The 19,245-nt window shown below is 34.6% G+C and overlaps 1 protein-coding gene and 1 long non-coding RNA gene across 12 annotated transcripts in view; one reads left to right on the forward strand and one right to left on the reverse strand.

The window, feature by feature from the left end:
• Pcdh17 (protocadherin 17) overlaps window positions 1-19,245 on the forward strand; it is a 94,264-nt gene that overhangs the window by 15,288 nt on the left and 59,731 nt on the right.
• On the reverse strand, window positions 1,324-18,921 carry LOC108352949 (uncharacterized). The gene is made up of 8 exons (XR_015638361.1): window positions 18,837-18,921; window positions 18,372-18,530; window positions 15,002-15,095; window positions 13,887-13,974; window positions 12,232-12,288; window positions 6,862-6,956; window positions 6,207-6,308; window positions 1,324-1,507 (listed from the first exon to the last, which is right to left on the reverse strand). It is a non-coding gene; the product is annotated as an uncharacterized LOC108352949 (long non-coding RNA).

Raw genomic sequence — 19,245 nt, forward strand, 5'->3', positions numbered from 1 at the left:
AGAAATCAATAATTTGCCACAATCATTTTGTTTATGTTTTGAGGCACTTAGATGCAAATACTTCCTTAAGTAATTTTTAATAAGATGAAATAATGGTTGAATCATAAATATCTGGTTCTATTTGTTGAGGTATAGTTTTAAGGCTTATTACATTTGTACATGCTTTTGGTCATGTGATAATATCAACAGAAAATTACACTGCCATTATCAGATATATAAAGAATAAACACACACACATTTGTTCACAAAATTCAGAATCTGTTTTGACTATGTAGGTGCTAATCTAATTCTTGTGCCTATACTAAAAAAAAAATTATTTTGAGGGCTATCATACTCCCTATTTTCCTACTGTTATTTAACTTATAGTCAAAATCTATGGTTTTGATTCATAATCATGAGTCCAATGAATACATAGTAAAATACTGTTAATATTAAATTAAATTGTTTACTTTTATGCTGTTTTAAAACTTAGGTGCTCTCCATCTGAGTTCTATCTGCAAGGTTCATTCACATCTAACGATAAAGGGACTTGAAAGAATAAAAGTTGCAAGAAAATTAAATTTTCAAATCATATTAAAAATTAATTCAAGGAATGAGGGGATATTTTGGTGGTAGAATAGTATCACGTCTAAGGGGGGAAAAAAAGCTGTCACATAGTTCTGCTTAACCAGAGCATGTAGGCTGTAAAGGAAAGGAATAATATAAAAAGGAGCATAAATTAGAATTTTTAAATGTTTATGATTTCTCGACATTTTATGGAGAACACAGACACTTCTTGAAAGATTCAATTTAGTGGTGTTCAATACTGAGTGAGGTGAGCCTGCAGACAGTAAACTCTCGCTGCTGACGTTTACGTTCACACTCATCATAAACATTGTGCTTCAAGTCTATAATTTCATTTTGTAACATTGGAGATTTGGAAGAAAGGCCCACTGACAGCCATTCTGCTGAATGCAGAGGATGTAGATATGGTAGATGTGGTAACTGCCTGTTTGGCAGCTTTCTTTGTTTGAAGGGCATTGAAGCAGATATTCTATCAAACATTACTAACCACACCCGGGGCCTGTCATAAACTGTGCATGTTTTACTCATTTCTCTCCTCTCTGCCTTTTCCTTGAGACATTTTACATATACGTGTATGCTTTTTTTTTTTTTAAAGACCATTGACAAAGCATCTTCTATATTGGAAGATCCCAAATGATGTTGAGAGTCTTGAAAATTTTGCAAGAGCGCAAGCTTTCAAGCATTTGTGCATCATTTCACAAGATCTCCAACTTAACTTTTCTCATCTGCTTAACAACAGTGAAAGGTTTTTCAAGCGTCTTTCTAATCACTGTAAAGGAACACACCTGTGGTCTTAGTACTTTGAAGTCACAGGCAAGCAGAGCTTGAGATGTAGGCCAGGTTGAATTATACAGTCAGACTTTGTCTCAGGTAGCCAATATTTAGACATGTCCTTCAATGGTACAGCAGGTTCCTACTGTGTCCAAGGCCTGGAGTCCAATCTCTAACACCATGAACAAAAGTAGAGAATAATGAGATAGATGTAAGGAAGCATTGCTTTCACCTTATCCTGAACTCTCAGAAATGCTTTCATTTTTGCCATGTTGGTCTTTTTGTCTGTGAATTTCCAGTGGCAAATATGTGTTAACGTATATATTAAAGTTCCTTGTGTATTTACATCTGCAGGAATGGTTTCTACTTAAAAATCAGATATATGTGGTGACAAACCTTGGTAGTATTTATTGGCAAATTAACTGAATTATGTTTATATCTCGGATTGACATAGTTGGTATTTCAGTGTAGAGAGAGATATTTATTGATTGCATTAAATAGTTTCATGTATTTCTTTTTGAAATTGCACTTAAGTAGACAAGAAAATTTGGACTATTAGTTAAAATAAACAATCCCTCTGTTCTTTTAAATTCTAGAAATGAATATATATATTTTAAAAATACAAAGGTTGATTAATTTATATGAACGAAATGAAAAAGAAGCCTTACAATATGAGTCCTTTCTACCTTTCTGGCAGGCATGTACACTAAAAGATACAGTGAAGACACCCTCTCTCACCTGTCACATCTAAAAATGAAAATTTTATTCACTTTTGGTTTTTAGTAAACTTTTCTGTTTACAGCTATGCATCTTGCAACCAGCCCAGCATTTTCACTTATTGTGCAACCAAAGGAACTTCATTTTAAATTTAGGCAAAAAAAATTATGTATTTTCTTTTACTTGAAATTTCCCATTGAAATTTAGGATGCATAAGTTTGGTTGTTTGTGTTAAATATTCATCACACTACAGCAGAAATGAAATTTCCAAGGAGTTATACATTATTTAGAAATATTGTAGTCTTGGTTGAGAATTTCAGGACGGAGAATAGCATGCTGAGAGGGTGGGAGAAGGAAAGGACCACTGGTTTGGTGTCCCCTGGAAATATGCCGGTTAGGGAAGTGGGGTATCATTTCACTTGGTTAATTGCAATAATCCATCATCTCGTTAGGAAATTAAGGTACATAAAACATGAAACATAGTGCATGAAAGCATTGACCATCCAATCTTTAGCGTCCATTTCGCCCATCTCCTCTCAGGAAATGTCATTAGAAATTTGAGCCCATGACCTTTAGCTTCCATTTTTTGACTAGAGAGTCAAAGCTGGTGTTTTCACACTGAGTGTTTTAAGATAATTTGGTGAGTGCCCTACACTGCACATGTCCAACCTAATTACTCCTTTCTTAAAAATCTAAACTAACATCGAGCTTAACAGGGTGGTGTGTACTTGACAAAGAGTCAACACAGTGGTTCAATTTTGAGTCTGGTGAAGAACATCTGATTTTCTACATCATTAAGGTTTCTATAAACTAGGAGCACTGCCCAAGTTGTGACTGCTACTTTATGACAGGCCTCTGTTTCTCGTTAATTATTCGCAGCCTCCATGGCATCCTAAATTTATGCTTCAAATATCTAACTGCAGTTCAATTGCGTGCTACAGTCCACGGAAAAGAATTGGGCACTTTTTGTCAACAGATGCGTGGTGGCAGAGAGTCATTCCAGAATGCTTTTGTATGTTCACTTAGAAGAGAGGAACATGACGAAATTATGTGCCTAGCATAAGAAGTAAATTATGCAAATTGATGAAGATTTCTTGTCAACATTCATGCACTCCTCTGCTCAGTGAAGTTCATGTATCTTGGAAAAGACTCATGATTAGACAGGTGTTTCTTCAGCCCATGAGATCACATTTCTGAAATATTTATATAGTGGCTAGCCAGATGTACACAGTTTAACCTTGTAATCCTATTTCACAGCTTTTCTAAATACTTAGAAACTTGTTAAGTTAGAGGCTGATTGTTTTGGCAGTCTATTCCCATTAATCGGATCCAGATATTCCTTATTTACAAGCCCGCGCTGTTAATATAATCCCAGTATATTAAATCACAGGGAAACAGGAGATTCTATCCAAGGGCTAATTGACATGGAAGCTTTTGCTAAAGCTTTTTTTTAATTTGGTTTTTATTGACTGCATAATATCAAGAAAACACAGTGCAAATGAAAGACATAAATGTTCGGATGCCATGCTACCACCACCTTAGTGTGAAGTAGTTATTGCTTACATATCTTGTTCTCCTACCATAATCTTGATATAAGCCTCATAAGACTAGGCATCTGCTCTTTAAAATATTCCTCTCAGCATCCTCTCAATTGCAAAGCTTACTGTCATTTGACATGTGGAAGTATTTTAAATGCACTCATCTTGTTTTTTTTTAAATGAATAGAGGCAATGCAGAGTAATGTAATAATGTGTCGTGATTTTCATTATACTTATTTATTGGTTCTGCAATAATGGAAAACAAGCTTATTGTCATGCCTTTAGTTTGAGCTATTACGCACTGTGGCACTCATGCTCCATTCTGTACTTGTGCTATTCTGTCCCCCTCAAGAAAATGGATCCTTAAACTTAATTAGGTTACAGAACGAACTTCATTCGTTTTTAGATTTTTTTTTCTGTATTAAGTGTACAGCACTTATAAACTGATTGTACTTGAAACAACACATTCACTTGCAGGGCGAGGGAAACCTTATTTTTCAACCTGTAAACGGCAAGTCCTAAATCTCTAGTTTGTAAAAACAGTAAGGAGAGAGTAGACTCTCAAGAATATAACACCTGGTGTTTTATTTCTTTTAGGGAAAATTATATAAATTGTGTTGTATATTTTTTCCTAAAATGTCTAATATACTACTAATAAACTAACAAACTAAACAGGCAAACAGAAAGGACTCAGTGGTTTCTGAACCCCTTGAGAATTGTGAAGAACTGGGGATGAGACAAACACTTATGGCAGTTCAGGCTCCGGCTTTTAGGAGGATGATACATCTGCCCTGCTTAGAATTTCTGCTCCCAGAGCTACACAGCTCAGACTCAGTGACTTGCAGTCTTGCAGGCTTGGGCTCAGCTGCTGTGCCATTGGACCTGGTTCTATAATTGCCCTCAAGGCATGAACCTCCTACATGTGATCCCAGGACTGTGCCCTCCTTCTCTGCCCAGGATTTCATGGAGTTTTTTGTTTGAAAGTTTGTGCATCCAAAGAAATTTTGTTTAGGGAACAAAAAGTTACCCACCACAAAGCCTTTAGATGCAAACTTCATGAGATAATTTTCCATTGTTGGCAGTTTTTAGTCTTCAAGTTTCTCTCTTTAAAACCAAAATTTAACTATGCTCCTTCCACCAAATTTAATGAGAAAATCGTACTGTAAAAATTCTTCTTAAAACACCATACCAAAACTATACTTTGGATATGGTGAGGACTCGTTACATAATTGTTGACTGAAAATAGAACAAGTTTCATTTATATTTTTAATTACCTATAATTTACCAATCAGACACGGTCATTGCTAACCTTTCATTGTATAAACCTGCAATTTATTTTCAATTATAAATATCCACATGACTCAAGTATAAGCAGATTATAATTTTTGTATATATTTTATTGATTCTGCTTATTCTGAACAGGTATTTTTCCTGCTGAGAGAGTAACACATTCTCTATTGAGATGATATAGCAGTCCTTGCTAGGATGAAATGTGTATACATGGCTATTCTTCCAAAGATATAAAATGTAAAGGAGTTTTAGGGATTACTTATGGCCTAATGCAAGGGTTTAGGGGAAGTATTGATTTCTATTTTGATCATGTATATGCATGCAGCTTGTTATTTTTAAATGTGATCTGAACATGTTATAGTAAACTGTCTTTCTCTTACATTCATATGAGTATGGTACAGACGTCTTTGAAGGTTGATAGTGCAGTTAAGTGTTGTCTCTAAGTGGGTAATTCTGTGTCGGTCAGTGGATATAATTCATTTCAACAGTTACACTCTGTAGACAGATTGTTTACATTGACCTTCTATTCCCATGATTCCTGCTTTAAAAAAACCAAACCAAAACAAAACCACAGCTCCTCCATCCATGCAGAAGTGCTTTCTTGTTTTTGACTTACTTTTCTGTTTTCTTGTAGAATCTATCAACATTTTTATGGTGGATACAGCGATTAAAATTAAACATGATCACTCATATTGTAAAACACATGTTTAATATTAACTAGGTACTAAATAAATATTTATGTCTATCATTCTGCTTATTCTTCAAGATGATAAAACAGTTTGGAGCAGTAAACCTCCAGGAAGTAATATCAACACGTGATTCATAAAAAAACTGATTTTTCCACTTTCCAAATCTTAGCACCATATAAGAAAGAATCAATATTTATATATGATATATTTATAATGATTGAATTAATTTTAGTAAAATAATTTATTGGATTTTAAGTTGTCATTTTATATTCTCTAAGTTATGTTTCCTCCTTTGGTTTTTTTTTTAAGTAGACATTTTAGGAAATTTGTTTTTTTTAGAATACATTGTTAAATTTGGATTCTAGATATTTCAGATTTTTAAAATTAACAAATTAAATTTTGAAGTGAAAGGATACATGTTTTCTTTAAACACTACTTTTTTCTTTTGAAACAGAGAAGCATTGAGACAATTCAACTCATGACATGTCAATATAATTATAAAACAACTAATATCAGAAACATTTGCACAGGGGCTAGGAAATTGCTCAGTGTGCACAATACTTGCTGCAAAGCCTGTAGACTGAGCTCAGATCCCCAGTACCCAGGAAGCATGCCAGGCATGACATTTAATGCATACCTGAATTTGAGTGCTATTCAGACTGACACAGGATTCCGTTAGTGATTGCTCCCCAGTTAAATCTAGTTGAATCACGGGGCTCTGGGTTCAGTGAATGAACTTCTATGGAAATATGAAGTTGAGAATTATTGAGGAAGACACTTAGGTTAGCAGTCTGGCTTCAACCCACAGACATACACACACTTGCACAAACGTGTATACACACTCCATCAAAAATCAAGGTTAAAAATAAATACAAATGCATACAAGTGCAATTGAAGTCAGCCAATTTATGTATAAATTGAAGTCTGAAAGTTTTGCCTACATCTGTACAGGAAGCTAGCCTGATACAACATTCGGAGTTCTTATGCTACTTACTGTATTACGTTGAAAAGCATATTTGTTCAAAATATCACACGGTGTGGATCATTGGTACTATGAGGTATTACTTTTTAGTTCTTGACCCTCAGATCAATGTGTAGGAAAATTCTTTAAATCATCTGCATACTGTACATTGAACATTTGTCAGAACCCGTGTAGACCACAGGGGCTTGGCTTCTTTCTCTAGCTTGGCCTTGTAGAGTAGAACAATTTCCAAATTAAAAGACTCCCTAAGCCGTCTGTGCTTCTTAACTTAATTAATCACGGGATTTTTTTATGATTCTTTTCTTCTTACCCAAACTGTCTCATACATATCCACGTTTTTATTTGTGCTTATTCAACGCATAACCGTTAGAGGAGCAAAGCCGTTGGATACCGCGTAGCCTGGCACTGGAAAAGAAGGAATACTTGATTAACAAATATTATTTGGATAAGACTCATAAGTCCATAAAATACAAATAACAATGATAAATATGAACAACAAATGGAGTACTACAGTAAGTGTAGCACACATAAATGTCACATGTGTCATTAATGACATGTAGAAATTTTAACTCAAAAGAATTTTGATTCACATTGTTTGTAGTGGTCTTCCATCGAGTCCACAGATACTATTTTCCCCATCAAAAAAAGAGAAAAAGATCGTGTTCTTATTGGCCCCATACATCATGAGGTTAGAGGGCAATATTGGACTGGGGTGGGTTGCCTTAAAGTAGTGTGATCACCTTGTCAAGCAGAGAAGAAAACACAGCATCCAAATGACACACCATGGATAGGAGACAGTGGGTTTTTTGAAGTAACAGAGCTAAGAGCAGTATCACTGGGGGAAAAATTACGAAAACCCAGTTACTTACTCTTATCATAAGAGTTCTCCAGAGGAATTTGTAATATACTTCAGGAAGCCGTGTGTATGTATAAGTGCGTTTCATTTTCAGGTGCTCCCTGGTGGTACTGTTTGTGCAGTTTTTAAGTACTTTGGAATTGAACATAAACATGCTACAAATCACCTAACACTGGGCTCCACTTTAAAAAAAATATGAGCAGGTTTTTTTTTTCAGTCAAGTGCTTTTCAAATGTATCTACTATGATCAATGCCTATGTGCTACAGAGGGGAAAAAGTGACGTTATTTTTGCTTTTCTAGGTTGTAACCTAATTAAAAATAGTTCAAATAAAAGCATTTCTTATTTCCAAGTACAGAAATAAATGGCAAATGTTTTAATCATGTTGTTAAACGCTGAGCTATAGCTAAGACATGCCTTTCTCTAACAGCTAGATGGTTAACACTTTAAGGTATGTGATTAACAAAGTCTCTAGTAACTGTCATTTCTGAGTAACAAACACAGAGATAGCCATGGGCAGTTTGGGAATAAGGAAAGAGCAAGATTCAAATAGAATTTTCTTTTAGGCAAGGAAAGAATCCTGGGCCAAAGACTCATGTAAGGCAGTAGTGACACAGAACTGTTGGGTTTTTGTTTGTTGTTTGTTTGTTTGTTTTTAGTTATGGGTGTGTAAATAAATTATGCCAAATGAGTTCCAAACAGTTTCCAACAAAGTGAAAATAGCTATGTCCAATTCCAAACTAGCTTTTGAAGGGTCTGAATTACTGTTTCATTAAGTGACTGTCATCTTGTCAGGACAATTCTTTCCTTAGTGGAAGAAATTTCTTAGAATTAAAGTCACCAATCCAAGTAAAATGCACTCACTCTTAGGGTTCAATGTTCAAGTGACACTGTGATAAAGAGGAGAGATACTAATTTACTTTTGTTTCTTAATTAAGAATATCAGCATTAGTGAAGGACCTTTGTTGATTTTAATTTCATATATGACTACCAAACAAAAGGAGACCATTCCTTTTGAGTCATACATATTGCATCTTATATTTACTATTATGCTTCATAGAAATTATATTCTAGTATCTAACTATTCTGTGAATACTTAGCAGTGTTTTCAAATCCGGAGATAATCATCGTTTTGTCATATTCCTTTCTGAACAAAAGTCCACTATTACTTGTGTATTTTATCCTCAGTTTCCACAATTTATTTTAAAACTACTCTTTTATTTTAAAACAGGAATCTGACTTTTGGATTGACTTTTTGGAAATTCTAAATTCTGTGTCATATGTGGGACTTTTAAGGCCCATAGGAAATGTTGAGGACTTTAGAACACTCCTAAGTGTTTATTAGCAGTAATAAAATGCATTGAATAATGGTGGGTTGGCTAACTTGTTTATACTTAGTAATAATTGATTCATCATGCCGTGGATAGAAGAAGGACTAAAAATAGTAATCCATACACCAACTCAAATTGAACCCTATCACTTTCTTTTCTTTATTATTTAAGAGTTAAAATGACCTGTAATGGTGAGAACATGAGTTAGTCATTCAAAGTCACAAAGAAAGTAGACTTCTTCCTCTTATTCTTTGCTCTTGCCTACGAAATGCATCCACATCAAAGTAATAATTGACATTGTCTTTTGAATGATAGTTTTGCATTATGAGTCATAAGACCACTGAAACATATTTAGTAGAAAATCACTACATTCTTAGCACTCTTAACTTCAGTATTGTAACAAAATGAGCTGATGAAATTGGCTCTAGTTTTTAATTTTATTTTTGCTTGAGAATTTTATATAATGATTGGTTAAACATAATGTCTTAAACTTCTCTTGTATCTATAAGGTAAGTACTTATAAGTGCCTGTTTTGTCAGTTTATTTCAGTATAATGTTGTTAAGTAATCATATGTTTAAGCCTCATGGCTGCACTTGGATATTTGGAAATAATATCCAAATATTATAGTCCTTTTGTGGTGCTAGTCAAAGGGAAAAAAATCTAATTATTACAATATTTATATATTTGTATATATATTCAGTATTTAAAATAATTTAACATGTAAGTATAGAAAGATAAAAGCCCAGTCACTCTGAAAACTTTCTAGGGAGAATAATAGACCTAATTTGCTTAGTATATAATAATAATTTTAAAGAGCCCTTTAAACCAAGTTCTGTTAAATTCTCATTAACTCATTTCTAAAAATATCGAGATGGTTTATTATTTTCCATTCTGATCTGAGAGAGCCAGCATAGAACTGGGGAGCCATGAAAAGTCCCTGCCAAGTGTCACGGCTTGGAAATGAATTGGGTAGATGACAGGCAAGTCAGTGGCAATCCCTTAGCAGCAGTTTCTCTGTTTAAAATGAATGTGGACAATAACTCTAGTGTTTCTATGCTGGCAACTGAGATGGACACATAATAATGGTCAATAATACTGTTTCATAGATCCTAATAAAAGACAGAGCGCTGCCAAATGTACAAAATTCTCCAAAAACAGGCATCCAAATTCAGTGACATAGGATTTCTTTTTTTTTTTCTCTGCATTATTTTAATGTTTAGAAAAGCACATTGTTTCTTCACATTCCACTCCAAACACAATTCCCTCCTCTTAACACTCCAGCATAGAGGCATCTTTTTCCATACAATTCAGATACAGGATGAGCATCCCTAAAGCTAGAAAAGCTCCAGAACTTTTGAGTGTCAATATGTCATCAGATATAAAAGTGTTTAACACATTGAATGAAATTACCTTTATGTACTCATCCTCCCCCCAAGTACAAGTAAGTTTTGTGTTTAAACTTGGGCCATCACAAGATATTTCATGATGTATAGGTAGATATTCCAAAAATCCAAAAACCTCTGGAAGTTCTCCAAGAGCTCTCACAGCATGTCTCTCTTGGCCTTGCAATCCTAGAGTTTCCGTTGCTGCATAACAAACAAATTATCACAACACACACTTAACTATTTCACAGTTTCTGCGTGCCAGGACTTTCAGAATATCTTAGCCAATCTCCTGCTCGCAGTGTCATAAGACTTGTGATAGATAACCTTGAAGCTAAAGCTGGGAAAAATGGACCTTCGGTCTCAGCAAGGTTGCTGGCAGAATATCTCTTCCTATAACGCAACTGTAAGTCAGCACATGTGTTATAAGACATAGGATTTCAAAGCATTTCCACAATGCCTAGGTGAATTGGACTTCTAAAGACAGGGTTGAATCTATAATTTAGTCCATAAAACTGTTTCTGCCACATTCCTTAAAATTAATAAATTCTGATTATAAGGAAATGCATCTATCAGAAAATTCAGTATTCATAGTGGTTATAAGTAAAATAATATTGCTAGCTGACCTCCCTCACATTTCTTTTCCTGTCTCTAGACACTGATATGTAGAAAAGAAGCTGGAAAGAAACATTTTCAAAATTGTAGTGGCTATCTACTGGCAACGTATAAGGTTTGAGGTCCTGAAGGTTCAGTTGCAGAGAACCCAGTTTAGGTATCCCTTCCAGAGGAAATCATCCTCCAGAACTTTTTATAGAGATGGAGAGAAAGCAGGCAGGGAAGAACCCAGTCCCTGGAGACAAAAAGTCTGCCTGAGAGATAACAAAAGGCAGAAAAGAAAGAACTCTGTGCTTGCAGTGCCACCTATGCAGGAACTTAAAAGGAAGAAGATTGGCTTCAGAAGCTGAGTGTATTGAATGGAAATGGAAGTGTTAGAAAAGCAACTGCTAAATATGATTCTATTTCTCTCATAAGACATCCCGTAGTGGCAGATGCTACACCGCTGAAGAGGGGCAAGCATATATAGCATTTAGAGGCATATCGGTGACCCTGGTTCCACAACTCAACGTAGCAAACACTTCCATGGAATAAGTTGCATTTTCTGCATTGTGTCTGTCATTAGAAAACAAAATAGCACTTATCTTATCTTTTAATTATCTCAATTTCTCTCTTGTCAAGGATGATTTCCTTAAAGATTTATAAGTTACATAATTACATTCTGGCACCTTAGTTATTAAAGTTATCAGTGTCATTTATAGAACAGTTAACATTTGCAGAAGATTTTAACATAGCACCATATCACCTCAAAACAGTCGAAGTCATGCTCATTGAGTGTTAGGTGAAATATTTTTATTTACAGGGACTAGCAGTTCCTGTTTTCTTACTTTCATCTCGAGGAACACAGGCTTTTTCTCAACATGACAAGAGTATCCAGTGTTTTATTATTTCTTTTGTAAGAGAACACAAATGTCTAGTATACCATACTTGTATAAAATGTATTATTCCTAAAGCCAGCGATAAATGTAGTTATTGTCATACTTCATGCACTTTAGAAATTCCAAAGCCATAGGTGCTGTCATATAGCTTTATAAGTAGTGGCTTAAAATGCCGTAGCCTACTTCAGCAAAGTAGAAAGAACCAAACCATATATTCTGGTGAAGGCAAAACTATCAGAAGGAAAGTCTGTTTGAAAGGGCTTAAAATGAATTATTTCCCTCTTAACATTCCCTGGTGTTTAGTCTGCTGCAAAAAGAATGCTTGTTAGAGATGTGGAAAGCAGTGCCTTTGAATTAAAGGAAGCATCTAACTTGTTTTGTTTTCAAACCCCTGGCATCGATGTGTACAATCAACCCCAGGTCCCCAGTTCAAGGCAATTTTTCTTTATCCCTGAGTCTGAACCCTGACCATCTAAATTTACTATACCCAGAGCAGGATTTAACAGTGTGTGAGAGCCAGAGGTTTTTAGACAAATGTTTGCCGTGTGCTACCTCAACCCCCAATTAGTTTATGGAGTAAGATGATTCCTTTGTCATGTTTACAACATAAAGACCTACTTCCGCTTTCATTCAGTACTCCCTCCTTCTTCAGAGATGGAAACGGGCAGTCAGCACCTGTGTATGGATCAGAACACAGAAAGCAGTAGAGACGTCAGTCTTTCTCAGTAATCAATAAATAAAACCGAATTCCATTCAATTTGTAGAAGGAGTCTCTATACATACATGCATGGTCATTTTTAAAATTTATACAGAAACACACTTGAACTAGATCAGCTAAAACAATTTCAAAAAAGAAGACTTGAGATGGAGTCTCACTGCTGCATGGAAGGTATACTAAGCAGGACCCTGCAGTATTATTCTAAGAATGGAAACAGGGATCAATGGAGCAAAAGAAACTGCTAAGAAGTCAGCCTGCACAAATATGGCAAATTGAGTTTTGACAAAAATGAAAAATCAATTCAATAGTAAATCAGTGGAAATGAACTATGATCAACACTTCACAGTTTATACACAAACACGCATGCTTGTACACATGTACACAAGTGCCTGCATGCTTGCCTGTGAGTGCCTCTCTCTCTCTCTCTCTCTCTCTCTCTCTCTCTCTCTGTCTCTCTCTGTCTCTGTCTCTCTCTCCCCTCCTCTCTCTGTCTGTCTCTGTCTCTCTCTGTCTCTGCCTCTCTCTCTCTCTCTCTCTCTCTCTCTCTCTCTCTGTCTCTGTCTCTGTCTCTGTCTCTCTCTGTCTCTCTCTCCTGTATGTGAATCATAATCAACATTCAAAGAACTAAACTATAAAGGTTTAAAAAAATTGGAAATCAGTTAATGGGTAGAACTTTCACACAAAGCAAGATCCAGAGAAAATTAAAAGCTAAAACTTTGTTAAATTATAATTGTTAGTCTTGCTAATAACAGTTGACAAGATTTAAAGATAGTCTACTCCTTTGGGGAATACTTTATATTACAATAGACTCTCAAAATTAAATGACATGATAACAAAAAGATTGGGACAGTCCATTCATCATATTGCATTAGTGACCTGTACTCCCGTGAAAAATAATACACTCTAATTAACAACAAGGGACTCGTTAATCATTACTACATGCCCACTTTATGAAACAAAACATTTAACAGTAATAATACAATGGATATGCAAGTAATATATTTTAAACTTTTTTGAGACTATAAAAATATATAGCTATTCTGGAGAAAATTTCACTTTCTTATGAGGTTCAATACATATTTTTTAATGTGTTACAATTGTTGCTCCCAGATTTTCCCCTCAAAGATTAATAATATTGTCACAAAAATTTGAGTATGAATATTTATAGAAACTCTCCTCCCCAACTGGAGTCAAGCTAGATATCATGCATGTAAATACAAAGCTAGATGTATGTAAAATGCACATAAGGTTTTGTTTGTGTTGTGAGAAGGGGACAAATTACAGGCATTCATTCTCTTCTTTCCTCAATTTTACCTGAGTTGTCTTGCCATGCTGAAGTATTATTTTTTAGTGATAAATGTACTACTAAAATATTAACTTAGGTTAAACTAAAAAAAAACCCCTCGTTTCCCCAAATAGAAAACCATTTATTCCAATGTAAGATCTCTCAATTATATATAGTATTTAATTATAACAGAGGAGAAATCAAAGCTGTCATGTGTTAAACATTAGTAGTGGAGGTCGGAGAGAACAAGAGGAAATTAGATTGACTCACAGCTTGCTTACTATATACTGCTTGTTGCTTCGGACTCCAGATGCTGAAGAATTCATAGAACTCTGTGTTGCTTCAAATATGCACTTGACTGTATACAAAGTAAAAACCAAATGATAATAGCCGAGGCGTATCTAGTGTAATCATCTGTATATAGTGTTTTCCGAGGCCATTTCTGTCTCCATAGCTCATGATTATACAATTGCACGTTATTTGAGTAAGTATTCTCAGTGCAGAGTGTGTCTTCATTTGTCTTTTGAAAAGATAGTGAGTCAAATACTAAAATCTATGAGGAAAAGTTATATTCATTTGAGTAGAAGACTAATGTGAGACATAAAGATTGATTTAATAATATTGGCAAATCTTCTGAGAGACTCACTTCAAGTTCCAGTAAATGGCAGCACCCATCTTTTTCTTTTAAAAATTTATGGGTTATTCTATTTATTTACATTTCAAATGTTATCCCCCTTCCTGGTTTCCCCTCTGCAAACCTCCATATCCCATCCCTCCTGCCCCCTGTTTCTATGAGGGTGCTCCCCAACCCACGCACCCATTCCCACCTCAGCACCCTGTCATTCCCCTACACCAGGGCATCTAACCTTCACAGGACCAAGGCTCTCTACTCCCATTGATGCCAGAAAAGACCATTCTCTGCTACATATGGTGCTGGAGCCATAGGTCCGACCATGTGTACTCTTTGGTTGGTTGCTTAGTCCCCAGGAGCTCTGTGGGAAATACACAGGGCTAAATGTAGACCACTGGGAACCATCTTAAGAAAGAATACATTGTTCCTGGTGAAAAACACCATAGTAAGTTGTTTCTAATTTTGGAAATAATTTAATAGCATATGTTTAAAGATTTAAAAGATTATTAATGTAAGTGATCATCATTTGAGGTATGTTGTACAAGGATAATATTGTCAAAATAATTTGCAAGCTTGACAGTGGATTCAGGATAATATTGCCTAGAATACATGACTCAAATTTTCCAGAGTAACTTTTGATAATTTTAAATCCTATTTGTAACATGACAATGACTGTATTACTAACAATAACAGTAATTATAACAATAATGAAATTTGTATATGATTTTAAGTTATTCTTTACCCAGTAAAATACCTGTAGGATGAGATAAATGAAGACCCCACCATTACACTGTAGCTTGTAATCAATGTTTAAAAAAATGTCAGGATACTTGTCTTCACATATGCCCCTGCCAAAGAAAAGATGGAAAGATGGATTCTATAGGAAACGTCTCACCATCATGCAAGCAAGCGTTGCTGGAATGAAATCTGTGATTATTGTAATCGCACCCTGGCAATTAAATATAAAACAATATTTGCCATGGTTTATTAGCTATTACACCACCCACTATGAGTTAGACTTTTAGAAGGGGATGATTTTGACATCCCAGAGAGCCCAATCATGTCTAAGAACCTCTTGAGGGAACATAGTTGATATGGATTGGAAAATACTGGTATTTATTAATGTCCTTCCTCCTCTTCTTCTTCTTTTTTTTTTTTTACCAAATCAAAGGCTTGTGAACCAAATTCCATCCCTTAGATCAGAGGATAAGTTCATTTCACTAGTACATAGTTATCTCAGATCATAGATTATACAAAAATCCAGCCTTCAACCACCTATGAAAAACAATACCTGAAATTAGAAAAAGAATTTCATAGTTATAATGTACATGGAGAATAAAACTGATATTGGACCAAGAATCAAATAACAAAAACAGCACTGAAAATGACAGATATAATGCAATTTAATAACAACTTTATAAAAGTGTAAAAAATTAAAAAGGAATGCAAAAAGCATAATGAAACTGAGATTCTACATAAATTTTCATCCCTACCTCCCATTTCACACCCGAAGGAGAAAAACACATACAAAGAGAATTCAGTGGCATATTATAAAGTGATTTTTCATGTTAAAAATCCTCTCAGTTGGTAACTGGAGAGATCACTCAGTAGTTCAATAAACTAGTTGCTCTTGCAGAGGAGTCAGATTTGGTATCCAATACCCATGTCGTGACTCATAACCATCTGTAACTCCGGTTTCAGGGATGACAGTGCTCTCTTTTGACCTCTATAGCCACCAGGTATGAACAGGGTACATATCCACACATGTAGGAAAACACTCACATACATAATGTGATGCAAACACATGAGAAGGATTCCTATTATAGATGTTTGCTTGTTTGTCCATATAGACCTGGGATTCAGATCATCGCACTTTATCCATTTACATGTTGTATGTCATGTATTCATTTTACATGCCTTTCTGAACTTGGTAGGTCTTCTATTACAGTGATGAATAGGAAATTAGGTCTCCTTGCCTGGGAGAAAACCTTGCAAGCTCTCAACATTTTATATGCGTGTATATATATAACAATGGTATTTTCATATGCCATATCCACATTACAATTACAGCATATACTTGTGACTTCATTATTTTATTGCAATACATTTGTATTTTTATAAATTTATATTATGATATAATTATATATTTGTTCATTCATATATTCATAAAATTATTATTAATTTGACAATATATTATATTTTCATGATTGTACAATTAATGCAATTGAACAATTTACTTCATATTTACTGAAAATTTCTAGAGTTGATGTGGATAATTTGGAATTTTCAGAATTTCCATTTATTCTATTGAGATAACATAAAATCTTGTTTCCCTACTTTTATGATCTACCTAATGTCCACATCTAAAATCATGTAAATGGCATAGCATAGTTACTTCACAAACAGGGTTTACTCATTTTATCCAATAGGATTTAGTCTGACTGCATGCATTTTTTAGTCTTCTCAGTTATATTTTGATTTAACTTATGATTTGTGCTTCATAATGTTACTAGTTTAATAATGTCTCAGAAAGTGGTATATCTTTGGAATAGCTCTTATTCACTGTTGACGATAAAAATATTTGTGTTGGCTAATGCAATGTGCTTTGGTGCGTATTGGCGATGAACTAAAGGAAGAGTATCATTAATGAAGAATATTATATTCCGCAAAACTTAATCAACCTAAGTGTTTGCTTGCTTTGGTGTGTTGGTCTGTTTGCTTGTGCCAAAAAGAAAGGATTTACAAATGTTTATTATCTCTAACAAATAAAATAACCATAACACAACAAAACAAAAACAAAAGGAGTATATCACATTCAGTTTTGTGTTAGTTCAGATCCCTTTTGTTCTGAGAAAATACATCTACTCTGCAGAAAGATAGAGTTGTAACAGTATGAACCCACATTTTATTCTTCTCCAAGATGTAAAGCTTAAGCATCATGCCCGTACAAAGTAAAACTCAAATGTTAAAATACAGTCCTGTAACTTATAACCTTCTATAGCTAGGTTTAATAAATGATGATGCACATACTTTTGAATTTCTCTTTTAATTTTTCTTTTCCACAAAACTAGTATTTTTTTTAGTTGAATAATGTTGAATGAATTTTTGAACATCCCCGAGCACAGCTGATGAGAATTTTGCTGTCTATATTAAAACTGTATACTTCTTTGAGTGAATTAGTTGTGTGTTTATAAAAAGCCAAATGGCTACTGTGTACTAATTACACAGAATCTATCCAGTCTCTTGCTTTCCAAGCAACTTTAATCAATAAGCATGGAAATTGTTCTTAAACATGGACACTGTGTTACTGATAAGATCATAAGCTTTTATATTTGCAGTTTTTAAAGCTCTGGGATCACAACCCCTACATTCTTTCTTCCTTGTTTCTTTACACTCCCTCTGTCTTCCTCTTTCTTGGATATTTTTGTTTCTGTATTTCTTTTCTCTGTATTTTTCTCAAGTTTGACCCTCTGCTTTTAACTTTCTTCTTGTTCTTGCCAAATAACATTTTCTCTCCCTTTCCTTTGTTTCTCTACCTTCCTATAAACAATTGTAGGTAACAGTAATGATGTGTGGTTCACAGTTATGAATGTATGTATTTACGAACACATATTCTTTTATAATCCTTTATTCGGTGGGAGAATGTAACTTACTAATATGCGTGAATTTCCAGAAACTGTTCTTAGGATGAGAGGAGAAAAGTTTCTTCATTCTTCCTCATATGCCCCACTGAACACAACACATGAAAGTTCACCTAATGTATACCATTGTAAATACTATTTACAGTGATCCTAATGTTTTCTAACTATTTTCCAACTTTCCTTTTCTCTTTGACTTTCCTGCTAACACTCTGTACTCTATTTTCCCTGATCTTGTACAAAATATTTATATGTGGCTTTTTCCTAGCAGTAATAAAGAACTTGATACAGACTTTTCACTATGGTACAAGATAGGGTTTATCAAGTTTGTAGAATTGCAAAGTTTGTAGATACTTTTAAAATTAGCCAGGACTTTTGTAACAATGTGACATCTATTTAGTTTGGCAATTTTCATTTTACTTGTAGTCAAAGTTTTCCTTGAAGTTGTTTGTTTGTCATTATGGGAATAAAAAGAAGCAGCTTTACCTAATTCAGGTTGAGGCACATGACAATGCTTCACTGAATCCAGGCTCAGGTACAGGATGATGAAGATACAGGCTACCAACTGTTAAATATAATTAGGGTGAAACTTGAATTCATACTGCTCAGTGCACCTTGCATATGTCTTGGAAATGGTCATTGCATCTAAAAAAAAGACAAAAAGTATACAGATTAAGAAAATTTTGTTTCTTCATCACCTCAGACTTGTAATAGGCAAGGAGATTTATATAATATTTCCATTATTTTTCAATTTACTTTTTCAATGTATTTTCAATATATTTCAATATTTCAAAACACTTTCATTATTCTCCTGAACCCATATTTATTTTTTCTAGCAATACTTCACAAAGTCAAATAAATGTAATTATTACATAGAAAGAAAAAATCCCTACTGTTTTAAACTAGCCTTACTTTTAAAGAAAGCACATATTTCACTGCAATAAGCCTTACCTTGGCCTGCTTGTTCCATGGGTCCCATGCTCTGTGTGTCTGATACTTGTATGCTGGATGGTCTGTACTGCCCCATTGCTGCTCCAGTGCCTAATAGCGTGATATGAAGAAATGCAGAAAACAGGAGAAGCATTGTCACCAAGTCAGCTGCACGAAGAAGTAACGTGTGTGAATGTACAGTATAGGGAGATCTATGAAAGATCCAGTCTATTTCTCCCAAAAGACTCTGTTCCATGATACAAGGAGAATTCAGTTCTTGTTGGCAGAACTCCATGTCAGTTTGGAAGCAGTAAAAACGACAAGGCTAGCTTTTCAATGTCTTTACTCTTAATACTTAAGTAACTATTAAAAATTTTATTTCGCTCTGTGTTAAAGCCCCAGAAAGCAATATCCACTTCCATTAGGCTGT

The sequence above is a fragment of the Rattus norvegicus genome, chromosome 15 (assembly GCF_021556685.1).
Source record: "Rattus norvegicus strain SHRSP/BbbUtx chromosome 15, alternate assembly SHRSP_T2T, whole genome shotgun sequence".
NCBI classification, from domain to species: Eukaryota; Metazoa; Chordata; class Mammalia; order Rodentia; family Muridae; genus Rattus; species Rattus norvegicus.